The following is a 13713-nucleotide window of genomic DNA, read 5'->3' on the forward strand; positions in this document are numbered from 1 at the left end:
AGGTGCGTGCCTATAATCCCAGCTACTCAGGAGGCTGAGGCAGGAGAACTGCTCGAACCCGGGAGGCAGAGGTTGCAGCGACAGCCTGGGTGACAGAGCGAGACTCCATCTAAAAAAAAAAAAAAAAAAAAAGAAACAAAAACAAAAAAACCCACAACCATTTGGTCACATATGCATGCATTTTCCTATGTGTAAGTTTTGGTTTGATTTTTAACGGCTTTGAAATATAATTAACGTCCCATACAATTCACCCATTTAAAGTGTACAATCAGGCCAGGCTCGGTGGCTCATACCTGTAATCCCAGCACTTTGGGAAGCCAATGTGAGTGGATCACAAGGTCAGGAGTTCGAGACCAGCCTGTCCAATATAGTGAAACCCCCGTCTCTACTAAAAATACAAAATTTAGCCATGCATGGTGGTGCACACCTGTAGTCCCAGCTACTTGGGAGGCTGAGGCAGAAGAATCACTTGAACTGGGGAGGCAGAGGCTGCAGTGAGCTGAGATCACACTACTGCTCTCCCCACCTGGGTGACAAAGCAAGACTCCATCTCAAAAAAAAAAAGTGTACAATCAAATGGCTTTTACTATATTCACAGTTGTGGATCCATCTCCATAATTGGAGAACACTTTAATCACCCCAAAAAGAAACCCCTATCACAATCACTGACCATTCCCCACATCCCTCAGCCCCTAATCTGCTTTCTGTCACTAAGGATTTTCCTGTTCTAGACATTTCATATAAATGGAATAATTCAATATGTGCTTTCCTACATGGCTTCTTTTACTTAGTATGTTTTCTTTTCTTGTTACTGATTCAAAAATACTTAGCATGTTTTCAAGGTTAATCCATGTGGTAGTATACATCAGTACATCATTTCTTTTTATTACTGAGTAACATTTCATTGTATAGTAGCACACCCCATATCCATGGCAAATATGTTCCCAGACTACCAGTGGATGACTGAAAGCAAGAACAGTATACTGTACTGTATATTCTATGTTGTTTCCTATACATACATACCCATGATCAAGTTTAACTTATAAATCAGACACAGTTAAGAGATTAACTATAAATAATAAAAGAACAATTATAAAAACAGACTACCATAAAAGTTATGTGAGGCTGGGCACAGTAGCTCACTACTGTAATCCCAGTACTTTGGGAGGCCGAGGTGGGTGGATCACCTGAGATAGGGAGTTTGAGACCAGCCTAACCAACATGGAGAAATCCTGTCTCGACTAAAAATACAAAATTAGCCTGGCGTGGTGGCACATGCCTGTAATTCCAGCTTCTCAAGAGGCTGAGGCAGGAGAATCGCTTGAACCCTGGAGGTGGAGGGTGAGGTGAGCAAAGATCTGCCCATTGCACTCCAGCCTGGGCAACAAGAGCAAAACTCCGTCTCAAAAAAAAAACAAAAAACAAAAACAACATTGATTGCCACTGCCTGCTGCTTCCCATTTATTAACTAAAAATCTAAACAATCTCTAAATCATAAGATTTTAAAACTGTAAACTTGCTTTAGGATTGTTAATCCCCACCCAGTAAAATCCCTTAGAATCTGGTCTAAAAATAAAACTGTGTGTCAAGTGTTCCCCAAAAAATACTATGTACACTAACTGGAATGTAATACCAATTAACATATTTGTGAGTAATTTGCCAAACTTTAGATAGTCTGGGCCAAAACCAGTAACAGAGAAACACCCACTTGACATTTTCCTTGGTTAAGCTGAGATTCTAAGAGTCATTTTAGAAGAAAGGCAAACATCTGAAATTAACCACTAAAATCATTTAGAGCTATGCAAGTAATTCTGAGAGAAAAAAGTAACAAAATGACTCAAACATTGTAAAATCAAAGATGAAACCTTAATACCAATTAAAGAATTTTTACTTACAATTCTAAGGCAAGAAAAAATACCCACCTATTACTATCATGAGAATTACAAGGGAGGATGCCTGGGCGCACCTGTAATCCCAGCACTTTGGGAAGCCCAGGTAAGTGGATCACTTGAAGTCAGGAGTTCGAGACCAGCCTGGCCAACATGGTGAAACCGTCTTGACTAAAAATACAAAAATTAGCAAGGTGTGGTAGCAGGCACCTGTAATCCCAGCTACTCAGGAGGCTGAGGCCTGAGAATCCCTTGAACCTGGGAAGCAGAGGTTGCAGTGAGTTGAGATTGCGCCACTGCACCCCAGACTGGGTGATAGAGCCAGATTCCTTTTCAAAAAAAAAAGAATTAAAGGCAAGATAAGTTAGTCCTACACCAAAAGTACCAACTAAATTGTGATACAAATATCTAGTATTACATTTTGAACCCATTCGGATGAGCAATTAGGAATTCTACCCTCCCATACACATACCAAAAAAAGACCTAAACAATCTCATCCTAAATGAACACTATGTTCTCTGATTTTCCAATTAATTTACTCAAGGTAAGCAATTTTCCACCACAGTCATTTGTTCTGAAGAAATGACTCCCATGATCTGCACAACTTAAAAACAAAAAACGAAGTCAACGCTCAATTTTTTTTTACAGTCACATTTAAGTTATAATCAAAGCTCAACTTTATGGTTTCATAAACCCCCTCAGTGTCACATTAGTCCGTTCCCTTTCAAAGACAATATTTAAAATTCCCTTCTCCAAGTCAACATTAAGGCATGCTGTTTGGCTAACAAGCTCCTCCCAAGATCAAGATGATTATGTGTGGCCTATTATGTTCCTAACATGCAAACAAAAGTACTCCCTCATGTAACTTTTTTATATTTAGGCAGTAGGTTACTAACAAAGGCTTACCTGAAATTTAAATGTAGAAGAGTCATACATTTACTACTAATAGACTACCTAAAATAGTAGTTTAAAGTTATCAACTATATTTTTCATTTCGTAAATAATCCAGTGCTTTTGGAAAAGTCAAATTTAACTTCCAAGAAGTATGAAGTTGTATAAGCAAACAAATGGCATGTTATAAACTAAAAGCAACTCTGAACAACTGTAATATAATAATTGATGTTTAGCATTCTTTGTCACTTTTTGTCAGAAATTACCAGCTTAATCTGCTTCTCACTGTTTTTTTCTGCTAAACCAAATCCCATAAAATATGCTCAAGCCTTCTATTGAAGGTACACTTTTTTTTTTGAGGCAGGGTCTCACTCTGTCACCAATGCTGGGGTACAGTGGCACGAACATGGCTCACTGGAGCCTGAACTTCCTGGGCTCAGGTGATTATTTCACCTCAGCCTCCCAAATAGCTTGGACCAGGCACACTATACCATGCCAGCCAATTTTTTTCTTTTCTTTCTTTTTTTTTTTTTTTTTTTTGGATTTTTTTGTAGAGACAGCGTTTTGCCATGTTCCCCAGGCTGGTCTCAAACTCCTGAGCTCAAGCAATTCACCAGCCTCGGCCTTCCAAAGTGCTAGCATTACAGGCATGAGCCACCACAACTGGCTGATGTTTTTACAGCTACTGACAAGACTTTAACAAAACTAAGGAATTCTACTACAGTTTATAATCACAGAACACCACATATCAGCCAGGTGTGGTGGCTCACGCCTGTACTTCCAGGACTTTGGGAAGCTGAGGCGGGCGGATCACAAGGTCAGGAGTTCAAGACCAGCCTGGCCAATATGGTGAAACCCCACCTCTACCAAAATACAAAAATTGGCCAGGCATGGTGGCAGGTGCCAGTAGTCCCAGCTACTCAGGAGGCTGAGGCAGGAGAATCACTTGAACCTGGGAGGCAGCAGTTGCAGTGAGCTGAAATTGCCCATTGCACTTATAAACCACATAACTTTAAAAGATAAGACTTTAAATTTAAAATCGACTAAATCCCCCAATCAAAAGATACAGCCAAAACCTAACGGTATATCCAAAGATACACAAAGACTCAAAACAAAGGGTTGGAGAAAAATTTACCAACCAAATGGAGAGCAAAAATAAATAAATAAAAAGCAGGAGTTGCAATTCTCACATTTGATAAAATAGATTTCAAAGCAACAAAGATACAGTGGTAAAAGGATCAATGCAACAATAAGAGATCTTAATACCCAGATACATAAGACCCATAACGAGATTTAGACTCAACAAGACAGAAAATTAATAAGGATATCCAGGACTTCAACTCAGATCCGGAACAAGTAAACTCAATAAACATTTATAGAGTTCTCCATTTTAAATACACAAAATATTGATCGGCCATTATTAATACCTATTTTTAGAATGAAGCAATATTTCTGTTCTCTCTCCCTTTTTCTTCCTCTTTCTTCCTCTCCTTCTCTCCTTTTTTTACTTTTCAACATCCTAGTTCCTCACCTCTACTCAATACATTCCTCTGAACACGTGATTCCTTGTGATTCTCCCGTCCCACTGAAACCTCCAATCCATTAAAAAAATATATATATATATATATCACTGAGGCAAGCACTATGTTCTTCCTTTTAACCTTTTACTATGCCTGACAACCATTTAGAGGTACTATTGTCACCAGGTTAAGTGACTTGCCCCCCAGAAAAAGATAAGACTTTAGTACAGAAACAGTAACAAGTTTATTTTTCCAAGTATCCCAGCATTCAACTGGGTCAAATGTTTATGCTGCATTTTTAACAGCTTAGCCCTTGAGTGATAAGGGTAAAAACAAGACAAAATAATCCTGACTGTTCTTCAGTGGTATATAATCATCACAATCAAAGCAAGATTTAGGAACTGCTAACTGAAGTCTGTTAATTCCATAATAGTCACTTTAGCATAAACATTAACTACAATATTATAGCTATTTTAGGGAAATTACGTTTATGGGGATGAAGACTTTATAACAGATTGGAATCCAAGAAGTCAATCCAGAGACACAGTTTATAAAATACATTTATTAAACCAAAAATAATTCTACACTTTTTTTGGATGTTTGTTTTCTATAATCGTCCAATTTCTCTAAGACTGGGGAGAACTTTATATTTAAAATTTAGGCCAGGCACAGTGGCTCATGCCTGTAATCTCAGCACTTTGGGAGGCCGAGGTAGGCAGATCACTTGAGGTCAGGAGTTCGAGACCAACCTGGCCAACGTGGCAAAACCCCGTCTCTACTAAAAATACAAAAATTAGCCGGTGTGGTGGTGTGCACCTGTAATCCCAGCTAGAATCACTTGAACCCAGGAGGCGGAGGTTGCAGTGAGCCCAGATCACACCACTACACTACAGCCTGGGTGACAGAGTGAGACTCTGTCTCGAAAAAATAAAAAATAATAATAAAATAAAAATTATTAGTAGAGTATACTATATTTATAAAGTTAACATTTTTGTGAGCAAGTATACCTTTAAGAGAATCTTTGGCAAGAATTCCCAGGAATATATGAGTTCAATTCATTCACCACTGTGTAAGTGCAAAACATTTAAAACACACACAAACAAGTCCTCCTGGCCAGGTACAGTATATCACACCTGTAATTTCTGCACTCGATGAGAAGCTGAAGCTGGAGGATCACTTAAGGCCAAGAGTTCAAGACCAGCCTGGCCAACATAGTGCCACCCCATCTCTATTATTAAAAGAAAAAAAAAAAAAAAAAAGTTCTGCCTGGCCAGTGGCTCACCCCTGTAATCCCAGCAAGCAAGCACGTTGGGTGGGAGAGGTGGAGGCAGGAGGATCGCCTGAGCCCAGGATCGCCTGAGCCCAGCCTAGGCAACACCACCAGACTCCATCTCTACTTTTTTTTTCTTAATTAGCCATATGTGGTGGCACCTGTCTGTAGTCCCAGCTACTCAGGAGGCAAAGTTATGGGAACTGCTTAAGCCTAGGAGTTAGAGGCTGCAACTGAGCTATGATCATGCCACTGCACTGTCCAGCCTGGGCAACAGAGTGAGATAATGTTCCTTTTTACTATTTAAGTTCGAATTGTTCTGAAAAAATCTAAAAATTTATTAACTAAGTTTAACAAACTAAATCTTTTCAATTACTATCAGCTTCAACATCAACAAGGGGAGAAAACTATCAGCAAAAATAAAGATTCAGCATGTATAATAATCCAAATTCAACTAGCTCACGATCTACCACAAAGACAGCCCCTTCACAATTCTAGCAACTATTATTTTACTCTTTCTCTCTCGCCGTTTCCTTCCTGCACCCTGGGCAAACTGCTGCTCCCCAAACTCATCCCAACTCCCACAAGCCTGTAAGCCTTTGTACCAGCTGTTCCCTGAGCTCATCCTCACCTGGTGAGCACTTACTCATCGGTTGTTCAAAACTCGACGAAGAAGTCTCCTCGAGTGTAGAAGCTTCCCCAACTCCTCCCTAAGCAAAATTAACTGTTCTAAATCCCCACACTTGGTAAGCCAGTTCTTATCACGCTGCATTGTTTTCACGCCTTAGGAGCGCAGGGAGGGCAGAATCTCTCCACTCAGCCCACAGAGGACCAGGCAAGCGGAACGTGCCTTGAATTCATTTCTTATTTAGATTAAGTGACCTCCTAGAATCCGGTCACATCTCAAGGAGACACAGAAGTTTCTATCTTTCTTCCCACCGGAGAATGAATAACAGAGGCACACCCAGAGCCCTAGAAAGAGAACAATGAATGAACACTGCCGCCTTGCCTCTCTCGACGTCTAAACTCCTCTTTCTCCGGCATCGACTAGCTCTGCAGAGCCTCAGCAGCTGCAAAGCTGAAGCGTCCCGGCGGCTCTTGCTTCACACAAAAGACAGCCCTGGCTCTTCATTCCAAAGCGTTCTAAGGCCAATCCTCCATAAGCATCCCAAGCCTTTCATTAATAACCCACAGAGTCCTGATACCCAAGGCGAGGCCCCTGTGCCTTTGCGGTAGGGCACTAGCCAGTTTCCTCCTCTCTTCCTCGATTCCTCACGTCTTCCTAAAAGGGTGTCACCTGACTGGAGTACCCTAAGAAAGGGTGCAAGCCCGGGTGCCACATTCGGCGGCCCAAGAGAAAAGGAATTGGCCCATTCGAGTGACGAGATATGGGGCAGCTCTGGGCGATTTTCCCACTGCCAAACATGAGGAATGCGCACTGGCAAAGGGGTGGCGTTGGCACGTTTCCGCAAAACACAAGGAAATCTGAGTGGGGATGTGAGAACTAGGCTCGCCGGCCATGACACCGAACTCCCGTGCCCCCGCCCAAAGCTACCCGGGGTGACAACGGCCTGGCCCGAGCCCTCCGTCCGGCAGCCGCGGGGCCGCTCCATCAGCGCCACCCACGCCGGTCGCCTGGCTCCCTCGGCATCCATGACCCGGGCCTGCCACCTACCTGAGGGAGCCAGGCCGTCCCAACGTCCTGTCGTCCGGCGGCGGCGTCTCGTCCGCTCCTCCTCCCCGCGGCGGGTGAGGGAGCGGGAGGCGGTCACATTCGGCGCGTCCCCAGCCCAGGGGACGGAGCCCCAAGCAGCCCCCGCATCGTAGCAAACGCGCTCCGCGCCTCAGGGCACACGCCCCAAAGCACGGCCAGCTGACCCTTTTCGGGGCCAAAGAAGAGCAGCAGAAAAGCCTCCCTGCCTCACGACCGCTCTCCTCTTACTCCTGCCATCTAAGATGGCGGCCCAAGCGCTTGTGATTAAGACTCCCGGGCGGCCCCGGCAAGAGAGCCCTCCACTCGGTACTCCTCCTCCCGACCTGCGACGCCACCGGCTCTCCGCCTCTGCGCGAGCCCTCCTGGCCGTCAACTTCCAACTTGGCTCGGGCATCCATCGCTCTGGCCTGAACTCAGGCCCCGCCCCTGAGGCGTGGCCTCGCGATCTGGTGGCCGCCATTTCGGAGCTGTTGAAGTTGTTAGGTGATGCAGACTTGCTCTCAGGAGGGGAACTGGGTAATCGAGAAGAGCCAACTTTTGGCCGGCCACGAGTGGCCAGAGGCCCAGAAGGGGAGAGGAAGGCCTGCCTGCCAGCATTGCCAGGCCCAGCGATCACCAGACGTGCCCCAGGACACAGAGCACAGTGTCCAGCTTTGACGCGTCCTTTCCGGAGTCAGACACTTGGATACCGAATCACGGCTCTGCCACTTGGCAGCTACGTTTAACCTTAAGCCGCCGTTTCCTTGTCTGTAAATTGGTGGTTCATTTTTCCCCCATCACATTACCAATAAAAATACTGATAATATCCAGTTTCGTCCGGTATGTTGAAACCCGTTGTGTGCCCGCGCAGCGCTACCAGTATGGATGACAGCGCAGATTGGCATTATCTATGGACATTTTTAAAAAGTATATATCCTTCCTCCCGGCAGTTTCACTTCTAGACACTAATTCTAGAGAAATAGGTACACACATGCACAAAAAGTCATGTGTGAAGATGTTTAATACCCTATTATTGCATTCTAGAGAAACACTGGAGGTGAAATATAGATTAATAGGAAACTGATTAAGAGGACGCTGCTACATCCTGTCTGGGTTATCGCCCATCCAGGAATGAACTAGATCCAGATACTGACCACACACACACACACACACACACACGCACGCACGCACACACGCACACGGGCCGAGAGCGGTGGCTAACGCCTATAATCCCTGCACTTTGGGAGGCCGAGATGGGCGGATCACCTGAGGTCAGGAGTTTGAGACCTGCCTGACCAACATGGAGAAACCCCCGTCTCTACTAAAAATACAAAAGTAGCGGGGCGTGGTGGCGCATGCCTGTAATCCCAGCTACTCGGGAGGCTGTGGCAAGAGAATCACTTGAAACGAGGGGGCGGTGGGGGGGGGGCATAGGTTGCGGTGAGCCGAGATCATGCCATTAGCTGGGCGTGGTGTCACGTGCCTGTAGTCCCAGCTACTTGGGAGGCTGAGGCAGGTGAATCAACTGAGTTCCGGAGTTCAAGACCAGCCTGGCCAACATGGTGAAAACCCATCTCCACTAAAAATACAAAAGTTGGCCGGGTGTTGTGATTTGTGTCTGTAATCCCAGCTACTAGGGAGGCTGAGGCAGGAGAATCGCTTGAACCCAGGTGGCCGAGGTTACAGTGAGCAGAGGTCACGCCACTGCACGCCAGCCTGGTGACAGAGCGAGACTCCATCTCCAAAAAAAAAAAGACATGGCTGGGCTTGGTGGCTCAAGCCTGGCACTTTGGGCGGATTACTTCAGGTCATGAGTTCGAGGCCAGCCTGGCCAACTTGTGAAACAGTGTCTCTACTAAAAAATACAAAATAAACAAACAAAAATTAGCCAGGTGTGGTGGTGGGAACCTGTAATCCCAGCTACTCGGGAGGCTGAGGCAGGAGAATCACTTTAACCCAGGAGACAGAGGATGCAGTGAGTTAAGCCTGGGTGACAGAGCCAAACTGTCTCAAAAAAGAAAAAAAAAGTCATTAAGTTAAAAAAGCACAACTTCCACAACTGGTGGGTAAGGAGATTCTCACCTTCCATAGCCTCCAACCGTGTCCCCAAGGCCCCACTTTCAAGAATCAGACAGCAGGAAGCATACAGTCAATAAAAATTTTCTGTATTAAAAAAAAAGCAGAACATTATGTATGATCTTATTTATTCAAACACAGGCACACAAGATACCTACCTAACGACATGTGTACTATTCCTTTTCAATATTGAGAGCCTATTAGGTACCACACATTGTTTTGGATATTGGAAAATTAACAGTAATCAAAATCCCCACCTTCTAGCAATGGAAAACTAAAAGAAAATATAAATAATAAAATTCAATCTGGATGTGGTGGCCAAAGCCTCTAATCCTAGTATTTTGAGAGGCCAAGGCAGGAGGCTTACTTGAGCACAGGAGTTCAAGACCAGCCTGAGTGACATGAGACCCCATCTTTACAAAAAAAAAAAAAAGAAAGAAAGAAAAAAAGAAAAGAAAAGAAAATTAGTGTGCGTAGTGGCATGCTCCTGTAATCCAACTAGGGAGGAGACTGAGGTGGGAGGATCACTTGGAGTTGGGGATAGCATGTGCTGTGATTGCCTCACTGCACTTGAGCCTGGAAAACATAGCAAGACTCTTGTCTGGGCATGGTGGCTCACACCTGTAATCCTAGCACTTTGGGAGGCCAAGGTGGGTGGATCACCTGAGGTCAGGAATTCAAGACCAGCCTGGCCTTCATGGTGAGACCCCATCTTAAAAAAAAGATAAAAGAAGAAAAGAAAAATGAAGCAAAGTGAGAAAATAAAGACAGGAGAATGTAGACCAACATAAAAATAAATGTCGAGAAAGACTAGAAGGTGTGAAATGTGGAGATCATGAGGGGGATTTTTAAAATGGGAATAATAACATCTTCCGTACAGGATTAAATGAGATAAAATCTGGAGAGCACTTAGTGCAGAGCTTGGGAGTTGAGACTTGAGTGTCTAGAACCTGACTTGCCTAGGTTCAAATTTGGACTCTGCCATTTCCTTATCTGTGACTTGAAGAACTCATTTAAACTTCTCAATTCCTCCATTTCCTCATCTATAATGGAAATGTGATGATAACACCTCTTAGAGTTGTAAGGATTTAATAAGTTTTAGATATAAAGTACTGGAACAGTGCCTTGCTCATATTAAGCATTGTAGAAGTGTTAGCTATAATTATTAGAGGCCGGGCGTAGTGGCTCATGCCTGTAATCCAAGCACTTTGGAGGCCAAGGCAGGCGGATCACCTGAGGTCGGGAGTTCAAGACCAGCCTGACCAACATGGTTAAACCCTGTCTTTATCTAAAAAAATAATAAATAATAAATAAAGGAATTATTAGAGCTATCTCCCTCTTTTTCTAAAATAACATTGGTTTACAAGGAAAGCAAAGAAGTTAATATTATAACTATCTCTAATTATCATTATCATTACTTGAGGCAGAGCTTCGAAGTCACACTTGCTGACCTGATTATTCCTTACTTCTGCATCCCCAGCTGATATTTGCCCAGCAGTTTACATCTTAGAAATTTAAGGAGCCTATGCCTCTTTCAAACTTTTCAGTTCACCTGGAAGAATAGGTGCTTCCTCTTTAAAAAATTTTATTGAGGTGAAATGAACTATTTTATTTTATTTTTTATTTTTATTTATTTTTTTTTTTTTGAGACGGAGTTTCGCTGTTGTTACCCAGACTGGAGTGCAATGGCACGATCTCGGCTCACCACAACCTCTGCCTTCTGTATTCAAGCAATTCTACTGCCTCAGCCTCCCGAGTAGCTGGGACTACAGGCACACACCACCATGCCCAGCTAATTTTTGTATTTTTAGTAGAGACGGGATTTCACCTTGTTGACCAGGATGGTCTCGATCTCTTGACCTCATGATCCACCCGCCTCGGCCTCCCAAAGTGCTGGGATTATAGGAGTGAACCACCGCACCCGGCCTGAAATGAACTATTTTAAACTGAACATTTTGTGACATTTAGAACATTCAATCTTGTACAGCCACCACCCCTAATTCCACAATATTTCCATTGCTCCAAAGTAACATTTCCATTACTCCCTTCCCCATTAAGCAATTTCTTCCCCATCCCCCAAACGTCTGGCAATCACCAATATGCATTCTGTCACTATGAATTTTTCTATTCTGGATATTTCATAAAAATGGACTCATACAATGCATGGCCTTTTGTGACTGACTTCTTTCACTTAGCATAATGTTTTCAAGGTTCAGTCACATGGTAGCCTGGGTTAGTACTTTATTCATTTTTATGGCTGAATAATATTCCATTGTAAGTTTATACCACATTTTGTTTATCCATTCATCTGTTGGTGGACATTTGGACTATTTCCATTTTTTGAGCATTGTGTTCTAGGAACATGCATGTTACATGCTGGGTTGCATGTCCCCTACTTTGGATACCTCTGGTTTGGTGGTAGGAGAGGTCAAGTGTTCTAAAGTTATTAGGAAAGGTTTCAGAAGAGGAATCGGAGGAAGGAATGAGTCTGAAATGGTTTGAAGGAAGAATAGACATGCCATGATGTCAGATCAGAGGAGGAAAATAGGCCGGGAGCAGTGGCTCATGCCTGTAATCCCAGCACTTTGGGAGGCTGAGGTGAGTGGATCACCTGAGGTCAGGAGTTCAAGACCAGCCTGGCCAACATGATAAAACCCTGCCACTACTGAAAATACAAAAATTAGCTGGGTGTGGTGGCACTTGCTTATAGTCCCAGCTACTCAGGAGGCTGAGGGCACAAGAATTGCTTGAATCCAGGAGACAGGGGTTGCAGTGAGCTGAGACCACACTACTGTATTCCAGCTTGGGTGCTAGAGCAAGCCTCTGTCTCAAAAAAAATAAAAAAGAAACAGAGGAGGAAAATAATGGGAAGTGTAACAGGTGAGGGAAAAGGATTGGCAGGCGAAGGCAAACACGGAAACTTTCCTGAGTAGTAGAATGTTCTACTTCTCAATTTGAGAGGTGGGTGTATATATATATATATATATATATCAAAATTACCTATAAATCAATATGTAAAAATTGGTGTGTGTACTTTTGTATGCAGTTGTTATACCACAGTAGAAAATTATTTTGAGACTAGGTGTGGTAGCTCATGCCTGCAATCCCACCATTTTGGGAGGCAGAGGCAGGCAGATCACCTGAGGTTGGGAGTTCAAGACCAACCTGACAAACATGGTGAAACCCTGACTCTATTAAAAAATACAAAAATTACCCAGGCTGTGGTGGCATGCACTTTTAATCTCAACTACTCAGGAGGTTGAGGCAGGAGAATTTCTTGAACCTGGGAGGTGGAGGTTGCAGTAAGCCAGGATTGTGCCACTGTACTCTAGCCTGGGTGACAGAGGGAGACCCTGTCCCAAAAAAAAACATTATTTTGAAAGATGTACAGTAAGGTCTTTAAGCTTGGCAAAAGGGTGCATTTTTCAAATGAAGGAAAGAAAAAATAACTGCCAGTTATGGAACCTCTTCATACACCAGGCATTTTTACACAGTTTCCAAAACACAACCCGTGAGAGGCCTCATCTTCACATGAGGAGCCCTCCAGAGAGGGCAAGAAATTTGTTCTAACACACAAAGTTGGTGGTAAGTAGTGGAACAAGGATTTGGATCTATTTTCTTTGTTCATTCCTCATTCAGTTAATAAACATTTCTTGTCAGAATGGTGGTTCACACCTGTAATCCCGGCAATTCAGGAGGCCAAAGTGAGAGAACCACTTGAGGCCAGGAGTTTGAGACCAGCCTGGACTACATTGTGAGACTCCATCTCTACCAAATTTTTTTTTTTTTTTTGGTAAGACGGGGTTTCACCATGTTGGTCAGGCTGGTCTTGAACTCCCAACCTCAGGTGATCCACCCGCCTTGGCCTCTGAAGTGCTTGGATTATAGGTGTGAGCCACCACGCCTGGCTCTACCAAAAATTTTTAAAATTAGACGGACATGGTGGCACATTCCTGTAGTTCTCGCTCCCCAGGAGGCTGAGCTAGGAGGATCACCGGAGCCCAGGAATTGGAGGCTGCAGTCAGCTATGATGATGACACTGCATTCCCTCTTGCCTCAAAAAAGCTAAAATTAAATTTCTGTAATGCTTAATATATGCCAGGCTCTGTGTGAAAGCTGGGTGCATAGCAGTAAACAAGGCAAAGTCCCTGGACTTAAAGTCAAGGACTTTAACCTAGCAGGGGAGACAAGCAGCAAACAAGAAAACAAATAATACAATAATTAGGATTGTGACCAATCAATGAAGGGAATTGCTAGAGAATGACAGAATGGGAAGAAGGTGTGCCTTTAGATTCAGTAGTCAAGGAATGCCTCTCAGGAGGTGATAAGTAAGGGCACGAAAGGATGAAAAAGAGCCAGAGGAAGAGCATTCTA

General features: G+C 43.6%; 1 protein-coding gene across 13 annotated transcripts in view; it reads right to left on the reverse strand.

Moving 5' to 3' along the window:
* RAF1 (Raf-1 proto-oncogene, serine/threonine kinase) overlaps positions 1-7550 on the reverse strand; it is an 84699-nt gene extending 77149 nt beyond the window's left edge. For 8 of the 13 annotated variants that reach the window (XM_035273684.3, XM_035273682.3, XM_035273680.3 and 5 more), the window contains exon 1: positions 7246-7550. The gene's annotated coding sequence lies outside the window, so the exon portion shown is untranslated. Of the gene's footprint in view, positions 1-6201; positions 6860-7245 lie in introns of those variants that run through there. The other 5 variants (XM_078351675.1, XM_078351673.1, XM_078351672.1 and 2 more) reach the window with 1 other exon arrangement.
* Between the last annotated feature and the right edge of the window lie 6163 nt (positions 7551-13713).

This window comes from Callithrix jacchus, chromosome 15 (assembly GCF_049354715.1).
Source record: "Callithrix jacchus isolate 240 chromosome 15, calJac240_pri, whole genome shotgun sequence".
Classification (NCBI taxonomy): domain Eukaryota; kingdom Metazoa; phylum Chordata; class Mammalia; order Primates; family Cebidae; genus Callithrix; species Callithrix jacchus.